Source organism: Triticum aestivum, chromosome 6A (assembly GCF_018294505.1).
Source record: "Triticum aestivum cultivar Chinese Spring chromosome 6A, IWGSC CS RefSeq v2.1, whole genome shotgun sequence".
Lineage (NCBI taxonomy): Eukaryota > Viridiplantae > Streptophyta > Magnoliopsida > Poales > Poaceae > Triticum > Triticum aestivum.
The window spans coordinates 314,770,909-314,783,360 of record NC_057809.1 but is presented as its reverse complement, the minus strand read 5'-3'; positions in this window follow the sequence as shown (position 1 = coordinate 314,783,360).

Sequence of the window (12,452 nt, the reverse complement as noted above, 5' to 3'; positions counted from 1 at the left end):
ATCATTTAGTGTAAGAGAAACTTGAGCGTTCTACTAACTTGGATGGAAAAGAATTAAAACGACAGACTGCATAATAAAGGTTGTCATCTTAAGGGGCAATACAACGTGACATTCTCTTGCACTAAGGGATTGAGCATACAAACAAATAAGCGCATGGCAACCTCTGCTTCCCTCTGCGAAGGGCCTATCATTTACTTTTATGTATTTACTTTTATGCAAAGAGTCAAAGTTCTTCTCTCTCTTCCTTTTTGTTTTTATCTTTTGGCAAGCATCATGTGGTGAGGAAAGATCTAGGCACATATGTCCAGTTGAATATGGGTAGCATGGGTTATTATTGTTGACATCACCCTTGTGGTGAATACATTGGGAGGCAAAACAATAAGTCCCTATCTTTCTATGTGTCCGGTTGAAACATTTTTCTCATGTGTACAAGGTGAGTGTTAGCAATCATAGAAGACTATATGATGGTTGAGTATGTGGAGATCTTACTTAAACTCTGTTGAATAAGTTGAATTGCAATTGCTTGGTGACTGCGAACATAGGTTTTTGAGTTTCAAGAGAATTCATTGTTTGAACCTTAACATGTGAATTAGTTGCCACTATAACCTGAGAAGTTTCATAAGAAAGAATTGTTGTTATGATGCTAGGAAAAGTGATTGAAATTATCATTGATCAAACATGTGCACTTTGCTAGCATTCAAACTTCATAAATTATTTCTTTTATCATTTACCTACTAGAGGACGAGTAGGAATTAAGCTTGGGGATGCTGATACGTCTCCAACGTATCTATAATTTATTAAGTATTCATGCCAATATATTATCATTCTTGGTTGTTTTACAATCATTCTATAGCAACTTTATATCATTTTTGGGACTAACCTGTTGACCCAGTGCTAGTTGTTGTTTTTTGCTTGTTTTTTACATCGCAAAAAATCAATATTAAACGGAGTCCAAACACCGCGAAACTTTTTGTGGATTTTTTATGGGCCAGAAGACTCCCGATGGGCCAAAGCAGCACCTGGGGGGTGCCCCGAGGGGGGCACAACCCACCAGGGCGCGCCAGGCACCCCTGGCGCGCCCTGGTGGGTTGTGCCCACCTCAGTGGCCTCCCGTACCCCTTCTTTGCACTATAAATTCCCAAATACTCCTAAACCATTCAGGGTTAACCTAGATCAGAAGTTCCACCGTCGCAGGGCTCCGTAGCCACCGAAAACCAATCTTGACCCATTCCGGCACCCTGCCGGAGGGGGGAATCATCTCCGATGGCCATCTTCATCATCCCGGTGGCCACCACGATGAGGAGGGAGTAGTCCACCCTTGGGGCTGAGGGTTTGTACCAGTAGCTATGTGTTTAATCTCTCTCTCTCTCTCTCTTGTTCTTGAGATGTCACGATCTTGATGTATCGCGGGCTTTGTTAACATAGTCGGATCATGTGGTGTTTCCCCTCTCTATCTTGTTGTGATCAATTGAGTTTTTCCCTTTGAGATTTCGTGGTTATCAGATTGAATACTTTTATGGATTTGAGAACACTTGGTATATGTCTTGCAATTGAATACTTGTGGTGACAATGGGGTATCGTATTGATTCACTTGATATATGTTTTGGCACTCAACTTGTGAATTCCCGTAGTGACATTAGGGTAATATATGCATACGGGTTGATGCATGTTCTTCTCCTTGTTTCTTTGATAGAAATCTTGGGGCACTCTTGTAGTTCTTTGTGTGGATTGAGTATTATGTATATGAATATGCTATGGTGTTATTCTAGTACGAACTCTTGAATAGATCGAACTAAAAGAATAGCTTTGAGGTGGTTTAGTACCCTACAGACAATTCCTATCTTTTGTTCTCCGCTAATAGGAACTCGGGAGTGATTCTTCATTACACTTTGAGGGATAATCATATGATCCAACTATGTTAGCATTGTTGAGAGATTGCACTAGAGAAAGTACGGACCCTAGGCCTTGTTTTTAAGCATTGCAACACCGTTTTTGTGCATGTTTACTATTTGCTACCTTGCTGTTTTTATTTCTTCATATTATAAAATACATTTCTACCATCCGTCTTACACTTTTATCACCATCTCTTCGTCGAATTGTGCACCTATACAATTTGTCATTGTATTGGGTGTGTTGGGGACACAAGAGATTTCTTGTATTTGGTTGCAGGGTCGTTTGAGAGAGACCATCTTCATCCTACACCTCTCACGGATTGATAAACCTTAGGTCGTCCACTTGAGGGATAATTGCTACTGTCCTACAAAACTCCATGCTTGGAAGCCCGACACGTGTCTACAAGAATAAAGTTGCGTAGTAGACATCAACCCACCAGCTACATCTTCGCATGCAAGGAAGTGCCTCGTTATGACGTGCAAAAAAAAGAATCCTCCCCCGGTCAGCTCAGACCCACCAGCTATAGCTTCACACGCAAGGAAGTGCCTCCTTATCCTCCCTGATAGCCAGGACCCACCCGGTCGAAGGCTACATAGCATTGTCATTCTGGTTGCAAACATGTACGTACATACTGATCCATCGGTCTTTCTACCACGATGAATGGTGGCCTAGTAAGGAGCGGTAGCTGTTCAGGCAGTCCCATCTATATCGTGTACACGTACGTACATACATACGGGCGCGGTCTCAAACGCCTACTCACGCATACGTACGGCTAGGGCTCGTGTACATGGAGAGGCAGCGGAGGGCAACAACAGCGTCATGTTCATTGGTAGCCAACCGACTGGGTCAGAACGGAGGAAATAGCGTCGTGTTCACTGGAGCCAGGTGACTGGGTCGGAACGTGTCCTGTTCATCGGGAGGCAACAGACTGGGTCGGAATGTGTCGTGTTCAATGGGATCCTACTGGCTTGGATGGAACAGCTGGAACAGGGTCTGGTGTACCGCAAAACGGAGGAAAACAACCTTGTGTTTGACTCGTACAGTCGAAACGAGGTCATGTTCATCGGGAAGGGTCTGGCGTACTGCAAAACAAAGGAAACAGACTTGCGTTCGAGCTCCTACGGTCGAAACGGGGTGCTGTTGATCGGGAGGGGTTTGGCGAACCACAAAACGGTGGAAACAAACTTGTGTTCGAGCGCCTACGGTCGAAATGGGGGTCCTGTTCATCGATAGGGGTGTGGCGTACCGCAAAACAGGACTCCACGGGCTACTATTCATCCATTGTCTACTACCTCGCTCCAGCCTCCACGGGCTACTATTCATCCATCGTCGACTTCCTCCAGCCTCCACCTATGACTGTTCATCCATGGCGTCTCCCTCCAGCCTCCACCAGCTACTGTTCATCCACGGGCTGATGTTCTTCCAGCCTCCACCGCTCCTCCACCGGCTACTGTTCAACCAGCCCTCTCCACAGGGTCCTATTCAACCACTCCTCCATGGGTTACTGTTCATCCAGCCCTCCACCGGCTATTGTTCAACCAGCCCTCCACGGGGTCCTATTCATCCACCCCCAACTGGCTCGATCAGGGTCCTATTCATCTAGCGGCAATGGCCTCTACTACCACGGGGTCCTGTTCATCCAACCCCCACCGGGAACTATTCATCCAACCCCCAACAACGCTCACTATTCATCAAGAGGCAGCAGGTTCAATCAGCTTCAGTTGGTAGTAGTAGGGAAGGAATCGCTCGATCGGGTTCAATTAACACCCAGATCGATCGATCGCTCATGTTCGGTAACGCGTAGCCTGCAGTGCAATTGCTCGGGTTCAGTAGGCAAATGCCTCGCACCCACGCGCGTCCGTGTATGAGAGAAACATGCGTCGCTCGGCCCCGACCACCCACCGTAACCGGGAACTCCCTGATATTTTCCTCGCCCTCGCTTCTACCATGGTTTTTTCCGTCATGGACGGCCCAAAGAATGTCATGCAGCTGCGTCTCCGGCCCGCCCAGGACGAAAAGCCCATTTTCTGTCATGATTTTTTTTCATAGAAGTAGGAGCCCACCACATCTATGGTGATACCGGTTTTTGTCACAATTTTCGTCATAGAAGTGTCATAAGCATGATAGGAAAAAATTGTTCAGCCCAAAATGTCACAAATGTGTCTTTTTTGGAGTGATATATATCATATATACCTTTGTTGACGTTGGCCCCCTTCTTGTTGGCTAGATACTTGGGACAGTTCTGCTTCGAGTGGCCAGTTCCCTTGCAATAGAACACCCAGTCTCCGGCTTGGGTCCAGCCTTGGGTTTCTTCACGGGAGGAGCAACTGCTTTGCCACCTTTCTTGAAGTTTCCCTTCTTTCCCTTGTCTTTGTTGAAACTAGTGGTTTATTCACCATCAACACTTGATGCTCCTTCTGGATGTCTGAATTAGCAACTTTCAGCATCATGAACAGCTCGGAGATTGACTTGTTCATCCCTTGCATGTTATATTTCAACTCAAAGCTCTTGTAGCCAGGTGGTAGCGATTGAAGAACTCTGTCAGCGACAGCCTCTGGCGGGAGCTCAACTCCCAACTCAGCCCGACGGTTGTAGTACCCATGCATTCTGAGTATATGCTCATTAACAGACCCATTCTCCTCCATCAGGCATAGAACTTATCGGAGGTCTCATACCACTCGATCCGGGCATTCTTCTCAGAGATAAACTTCAACTCCTGAAACATCTCATATGCTCCATGACAATGAAAATGCCTTTGAAGTCCCGTCTCTAAGCCATGTCGATAATCCTTAGATTACGGGCCTAGTCTACAAAGTTGCTTCCATCATCTTTCAGCTTAACTTTCTCAAGGAACGCATTGAAATTCAGGGGAGCTACTGTGCGAACCATAGATCTACAACATAATTTGCAAAGATAGTTCAGACTATTATTCATGATAAATGAGGTCAATTAATCATATTACCTAAGAACTCCCACTCAAATCGATATCCGAGTGCAACATGATCCAAATTCACCAACCCAAGTCTGATCATCACGTAAGATGAGGTCTTTTCAATGGTGAACATCTCCATGTTGATCATATCTACTATATGACTCATTTTCGACCTTTCGGTATCTTTTATTGCGAGGCTATTTTTGTACATGCTAGGCTCATCAACTTTAACCCAAGTGTTCCGCATGTGCAAAACTGGCTTGCACCCATTGTATTTGAAGGTAGAGTCTATCACACCCGATCATCACATGGTGCTTCGAAATGATGAACTTTCACAACGGTGCACACTTGGGGAGAACACAATTTTATCTTCAAATTATAGTGAGGGGTCACCATATAATGCCACCGTCGTCCTAAGCACAATAAGATGCATAAAAGGATTAACATCACATGCAAATCATAAGTGACATGATATGGCCATCATCTTGTGCTTTTGATCTCCATCTCCAAAGCACTGGCATGATCTCCATTGTCACCGGCGTGGCCCTACTATATGTATGAAAAGGGTGTGGTGTGATATTTAACTACCATTCACAACTTTGATGTGGCACGTGTGCCTCGCAAATTAACTGGACTTCCCCGACCCCATGGAGGTTCCAGGTAGTGCAAAGTAGCCCCCCACCCCCATCCCCCACACACGTCGGGGGGAGGGCATCTCACCAAGACATACTATAACATGGACCAAGCAGAATTCAACTTGGTCGTACAACCTCTCCCGCTCATTGTTTGTCAAAGTGACGGACGTCCACATGCGCTATATATTATATAGCATATATACATAAACACTATTTTGATCACGGGATGAGAATAATATTCTAATCACAACACCTGAACTACCTGAGTAACGCACCTGAACTTCCCTCTGTATGAACCCGACCTTCGGGCTATCTTCGCAACCGTGGCTTCCCCCGCAAATTATTCTTGTTGGTTGTGTTCTATATGATGTTAGTGTAATCTAGAAATGTTTTTAGCAACTAAATACCGGTTTTAAATAGGAATCTCGCTCGTTGGTAGATTTTGCTCTCGGGTCATGATGAAATTGTGTTTTTTGCAATTTTACTGCCTGAGTTGTTCGACCTGAACTTCTCCCAGTGCTAGGTTGAACTTCCCCCAACATTGCCTAAATGGGGCTTTTGATATACCATTGGAAAGCTATGGACACCAGTATCATGACCCAAGTTAAATCTTTGGCAAAATGTAAGCGGTTTAAGAGTATTTTTGAAAACCATTTTTTCTTCATACAAAAAACGTGAATCGTATTTTCGATCGCATTTCTAAAACGTTTATCGGAATCAGGCAAATAATATGGCGTTGGAAAGCTGCTGCAAAACCGCTCCTTTCACACGTTGAAAGTTTTCTCTACTTCCCTACGGTTAAAGAGTAATTTGGAAAATCGTAAAATTTCGCAAACCTAACAGCCGAGTTCCTTTTTTCGATGTAATTTCTAAACGGCTAACCCAATTGAGGCAAATGATATGGCATTGCAAATCTTATGAAAATGCGCTACTTTTTCATGTAGAAAGTTTTTTCTAATTTTGAACGGTTTAAGAGTAATTTAGAAAACGGTACAAGTTCCACCGAGTTCATATTTTCGATCTACTTTTTAACCGTATGTCCGAATGCATCAAATGATATGGCGCTAGAAAGCTTGAGGAAGTGCGAAACTTTTTGGTATATATTTTTTCTCCCAATTCCTTACTGTTTTAAGTCAATTTTGAAAATGGCTAAAAACATGTTTTTACCATAATTTCTACAAACTTTATCGGAATGGGGCAATTAATATACCGTTGAAAAGCTAAGGAAAATGTGGAACTTTTTCGTGTTGATGGTTTTCTGTTATTCCTAGCTGTTTTCAAGTAATTTCGAAAATGGCGAGATCATTCGTTCTGCCTTTATCACGAAACAGATTCTTCGAAAATGCACCACGTGAAGAACCTGAACTTCTCGGCATGTCTACCTGAACTTCACTCTGTTTTTCACGTGCTTTTTTGCTTGTAGATCTCCATCCATTGCTCGTAACTCTCCATCCACTCATCAAAATTGAGCAAGTGATATACCGATGGAAAGCTGTTGTAAACACGCAACTTTCCCGTGTCGATCATTTTTTCATACTCGCGACAATTTTAAAAGTTTTTCATCTAATATTCATTAGTGTAGTAGGTGAACTTCCTGCTGTTTTCACGTTGAACTTCTCTGATGTATTTTTCATTTGTAATTTTCTCATCCATTCATCAAGTGTTACACAAATGGTATTTATTTTGTATAAACCTCTCTCACAATATTTTTTTAACTTTCTCCGACAGAGGACTTGAACTTATATCAACAAACTTTTAATCTTTGGTTTTTTATTCTTTTTAATACAGAATGCACACCATGTAGTACGCGAACTTCTGGCAGTTATCAAGCTGAACTTCTCTCGGTTACGTGAAAATATCTGAGTTTTTTATGAATATTAATCTAAATTTCTTAATCTTTTTTATGAAAGTTTGAAGCGCTCTATTTTTAAAAGTTGAACTTTTTGTTATTTACTTTTTGAACTTCTTGTTTCCATTCTTTAATAACGAGGAAAATCTTATTTTTCTATAATCATCGAACTTCTCCATCTTTTTAATTTGGATTTCCTAGTTTTATTTCTTAATCATTTTAATGAAATTTTGAAGCGCTCTATTTTTAAAAGTTGACCTTCTTGTTATTTAATTTTTGAACTTCTTGTTTCCATTCTTTAATAACGAGGAAAATCTGAGTTTTCTATAATCATCGAACTTCTCCATCCTTTTAATTTGGACTTCCTGGTTTTATTTCTTAATCTTTTTTATGAAATTTTGAAGCGCTCTATTTTTAAAAGTTGAACTTCTTGTTTCCATTCTTTAATAATGAGGAAAATCTGTGTTTTCTATAATCATCGAACTTCTCCATCTTTTTAATTTGGACTTCCTGGTTTTATTTCTTAATCTTTTTTATGAAATTTTGAAGCGCTCTATTTTTAAAAGTTGAACTTCTTGTTATTTAATTTTTGAACTTCTTGTTTCCATTCTTTAATAACGAGGAAAATCTGAGTTTTTTATAATCATCGATCTTCTCCATCTTTTTAATTTGGACTTCCTGGTTTTATTTCCAAATCTTTTTATGAAATTTTGAAGCGCTCTATTTTTAAAAGTTGAACTTCTTGATATTTAATTTTTGAACTTCTTGTTTCCATTCTTTAATAACGAGGAAAATTTGAGTTTTCTATAATCATCGAACTTCTCCATCTTTTTTAGTTTCGACTTCCTAGTTTTATTTCTTTTAGTAATGAAAAAAATCCAATTTTTGATAAACATTGAGCCGCTCCATTCTTAAATTTGAACTTCTAGGTTTATTTTAACAAAGAAAATTATTTTTTATAAAATTGTTTGAGATGCTTTTTTTAATTTGACCTTCTTTGGGTTTGTAATAAGCATTGAACTTCTTCGTCTTTTTAATTTGAACCTATAGGCTTTTTTAGAAACGGGGAATGGTTTTTTATAATTTTTGAAATGATCATTTTTTAAATTTGAACTTCAATGTAATAGTATTACACAAAGGACAACTCAAAAAAGTTCCAACTTTTCCATGGCACTAGCACATGAGCAAACATTCCATGCATAAGCACCTTTTCATGCAACCAGATATACACAAATTTGCATTGAAGCTAATCGGGTGGGGCGAGAAACGAGAATGGATCGAGCTTCTTTGAATTTCTCTTCAGCTAGGCGTTTGTGCCACAAGAACAGAGAGAAGCTGCCTATACGTGGCAACAAAAAAACACACGAGAACACTCTGGCTCTGGCTGCTGATGCATGTACTTATAAAACACTCAGAGATGTAAATGAAGTTCATCAGCAGCTTGTATAATTTAGAGGCCAAATCACACAAACAAAAGACCGGAGTGCATTTCCGATCCCTGCTTTGAGAAGTACAAACAAAAGAGTGAATTTTGATAAACACCAAACCACTAAATTATTTAAATGTAAACTTCGACATAAATGAAGAATGAATCTCTCTATTCATCACCACCAAATATGCAAGCAAATCTCTCGGGATTTCTAACACAAACACCCTACTCTGCACATGTTATGGGCATCCAGTGATAACTATGCATCAAATGGCACATTAAAAGGAAGAAAGTGCATCAGGGTCAGATGCAACAACACAAAAAATTTGAACCTCCAGGAGCATCACAGTGAACTACATGCTGGAGCTACGAATAGTGTTGGAAATTTAATGGGCGGTGAAACGGCATCTACACGCGATGGGTTGGGGGCACTACAAAGGGCGGGTGGGGTAGGATGTAGGAGGTGTGGGCTGCAGCTCGCGATGGGCTTGACCTCCCTACAGCCGCGGGGCTGGACTGGGATAGCATCAACTTTTCCCCTTGCCTGAAAAAGAAATGATGTGCATGGCTGTGTGAGAGAAGTAAATGAAACAACACTTAACTCTCTCAATGTATACAGAGAAATAGGTGAGCGAACTAAATGAAACAACACTTAACTTTCTCAATTATACATATAGGTCAAATTGAAAATATTAGGATTATGCCCTAAAAAACTAGGATTACTGGAGCAAACTGAAAAACAAATGAACATTCTCAATGTATACTAAACGAAACACAGGCATATTCTCCATGATGAAAAAGCAGTGTCTTTTCAGCCGAAACAAAATGGGCATCTCTGAAGTTCGAGTATGCTAGTACATGCATTTTTGTCTGCAACAAAATATTTTTACTTTGATTGGATCATAGAAGAGAAACATTGTGCAGAGTGTGGATTCACAAAAATCAAGGCAAAATGAAGAGGCATGCCGACATCATAATCAGTTTTCAAACAACAACAACAAAAGTTCAATTCCAGGTGACTCATGTACTCCACGCCAGCGAGCTCGAACAGCCGTCAGAACTTGAAGGTGGCAAGGATTGGGGGACGAGGCTGTAGCAAGGATCCAGGGAGGAGCCGTTGAACAGCCGTCAGAACTTGAAGGTGGCATCGGGGTCAAGGAGCAAGCAAGGGTCTGGTTGGCGTGGCCATGGCCTGCGCTATGGATGAACAGGTGAGGGCTCTCCGGTTGTGGCAGATCTGGCAGCCACCATGGCCGGTGCCTGGCCTGCTGGATCTCCCTCTCCTCTACTAGTGAGGGGAAGGGAGGAGCAGCGGTGGGAGACGAGCTCTCCGGTGGTTGTGGCGGCGGCGGGCGGTGTTGATGGGGGCGGCGGCACGAGAGGTTGACGGGGCAGTGGCGGTCTGGGTTGCAGGGGCGATGTTGGGCGGGGTTGCAGGAGGATGGTGGCACGGGGGGGGGGGAGGGGGAGGGTGGCAGAGGACAGCCATGGGGGCTCGCTGGTGGAGGAGAACAGGTGAAGGCCGGGGTGGCCGTGCGCTGGAGCCAAGGACGGCGCCGGTTGCCCCGGGGCGGTGGGGTGGGGGGAGGCGCTGGATCTGGGAGGGGAAGTGGTGGGCGTGGGTCTTGTTTTTTTTTTCATCTGCAAGTTTTGGGAAGTTCGGGAGTGAGTTGTCGGGCCCTTATAGGGCTGGCTGTGATCCAAATAACTATTCTAATCCCAGGATTAGAATAGTGTTGTCCTATTCTAATCACACACACACACAGCCGGTCTATTCTGCTAATATTAGCAAAATAACTATTCTGATAACACTTCCGCATTGCACGTTCAACGCAAGTGCACGCCATTGTTTGAACCAAGTGTGCTGCAGTACTCAGGCGAGTGAACTTCATGTCGGAAAAAACTTCACGCAGTGTTTTTCTGGTATTGTTACCGCTCTAGTTTTTAAACCATTTATCGGAACGAGGCATATAATATATCGTTGGAAAGCTATGGATTACGCGCAACTTCGCCATCTTGAACATTTTTTGAGAGTCCCCATGGTTTAAGAGCGGTTTTAAAAACGGTGCGGCCGACAACGAGTGGCGGCGAGCGTTTTTTTGCGTTTTTTTTCGAAACCACTAGTTGGAATGAAGAAAATGATACACCATTGGAAAAATATCATCGAGGCGCATCTTTGTCATATCTATTATTTTCTCTAACTCGTTACGGTTTAAGAGCAGTTTCAAAATTACTAAATCGCGGAATTCTATTTTTAATTGTTTTTTTTAATTTTCGGTACTATTTTTGCTCCAGTTTTCCAACAGTTTGTCGAAATGAGGCGTATGATACGTTGCTAGAAAGCTACGGACGAAGCGCAACTTCCATATGTTGAAATGTTTTTGAGATTCCTTACGGTTTGCAGTTAATTTTGAAAATCGTGCGGCTGGCGACGAGAGATAGCGGTCGTTTTTCGCGATACTTTTACAACCCGCTGGTCAAAATGATTCAAATTATACTCCGTTGGAAAGATATCGATGAGGCGCAACATTTCCATGTAGAACACTCTCTCCGATTCCTTACGGTTTAGGAGCAATTTTGATTTTAACGAAATATGAACACTTCGGTTTTTAGCGACCCCAAAATCGTCTTATGTACTGCTTCAAACAGAAAACTGCACTTCTTTAGACTAAAAACAGCACTTCATTGGACAAACAAATGCACTGCATGATTTTCTTTTTTGTGGGACGTAACTGTTCCTAAATTAGGTGGAGTGCACTTCATGTCGAGTGTTGGCGAACCGCAAGGCTATGAAAAGTGAACCTCGAGACTACCGTAAACGGACCGTACTGCATCATACAGAAAACCACACTTATTTAGACTGAAAACCGCACATCATTGGATAGACAAGTGCACTACATAATTTCTTTTTTATGGGACGTAAATTTTCCCAAACGAGGTGGAGTGCACTTCATATCGAGTGTTGGTGAACTGCAAGACTATGAAAAGTGAACCTCGAGACTACCGTAAATAGGCCGTACTGCATCAGACAGAAAACCACACTTATTTAGACTAAAAACCTCACTTCATTGGACAGACAAGTGCACTGCATAATTTCTTTTTTGTGGGACGTAAATTTTCCCAAACGAGGTGGAGTGCACTTCATGTCGAGCGTTGGTGAACGGCAAGACTATGAAAAGTGAACCTCGAGACTACCGTAAACGGGTCACGACACTACCGAAAGTGAACTGATTGAGTTTTTTCCAAACATAATATTTTATACGAGCGTAGACCAAACAAGTGGACCATATGGATTGAACGAGTGAACCGCACTGCCTCAGGAAGTGAACCACATTAATTTTTTACAGCAAACTAAAATACCGCTCGTGCGTGAGGGTATCGAGCTGAAGGGCCGTTGACCAGCACACTACAATGGGGAAATCATCATAGACATAAAAACACCATTTCGCACTACATGTCCACATGGTCTAAACTGCATGCTAAAGTCTAAACAGCATCATGTTTCCCCCGGAACTGCAATCAAATGAGTCCCAAACACAAAATGAGTCCCTATAATTTTAATACATAAATCCTCAAACAAAAAATGCACCATTTGCATTGCTTGATCACATGCTGAACTGCATCACCCGCGAGGCCAAACCGCACACATGGCTTGACCGCACTACACATCCATACACCGTCGACGAGGACCAAATCACGACAATGGAGACGACC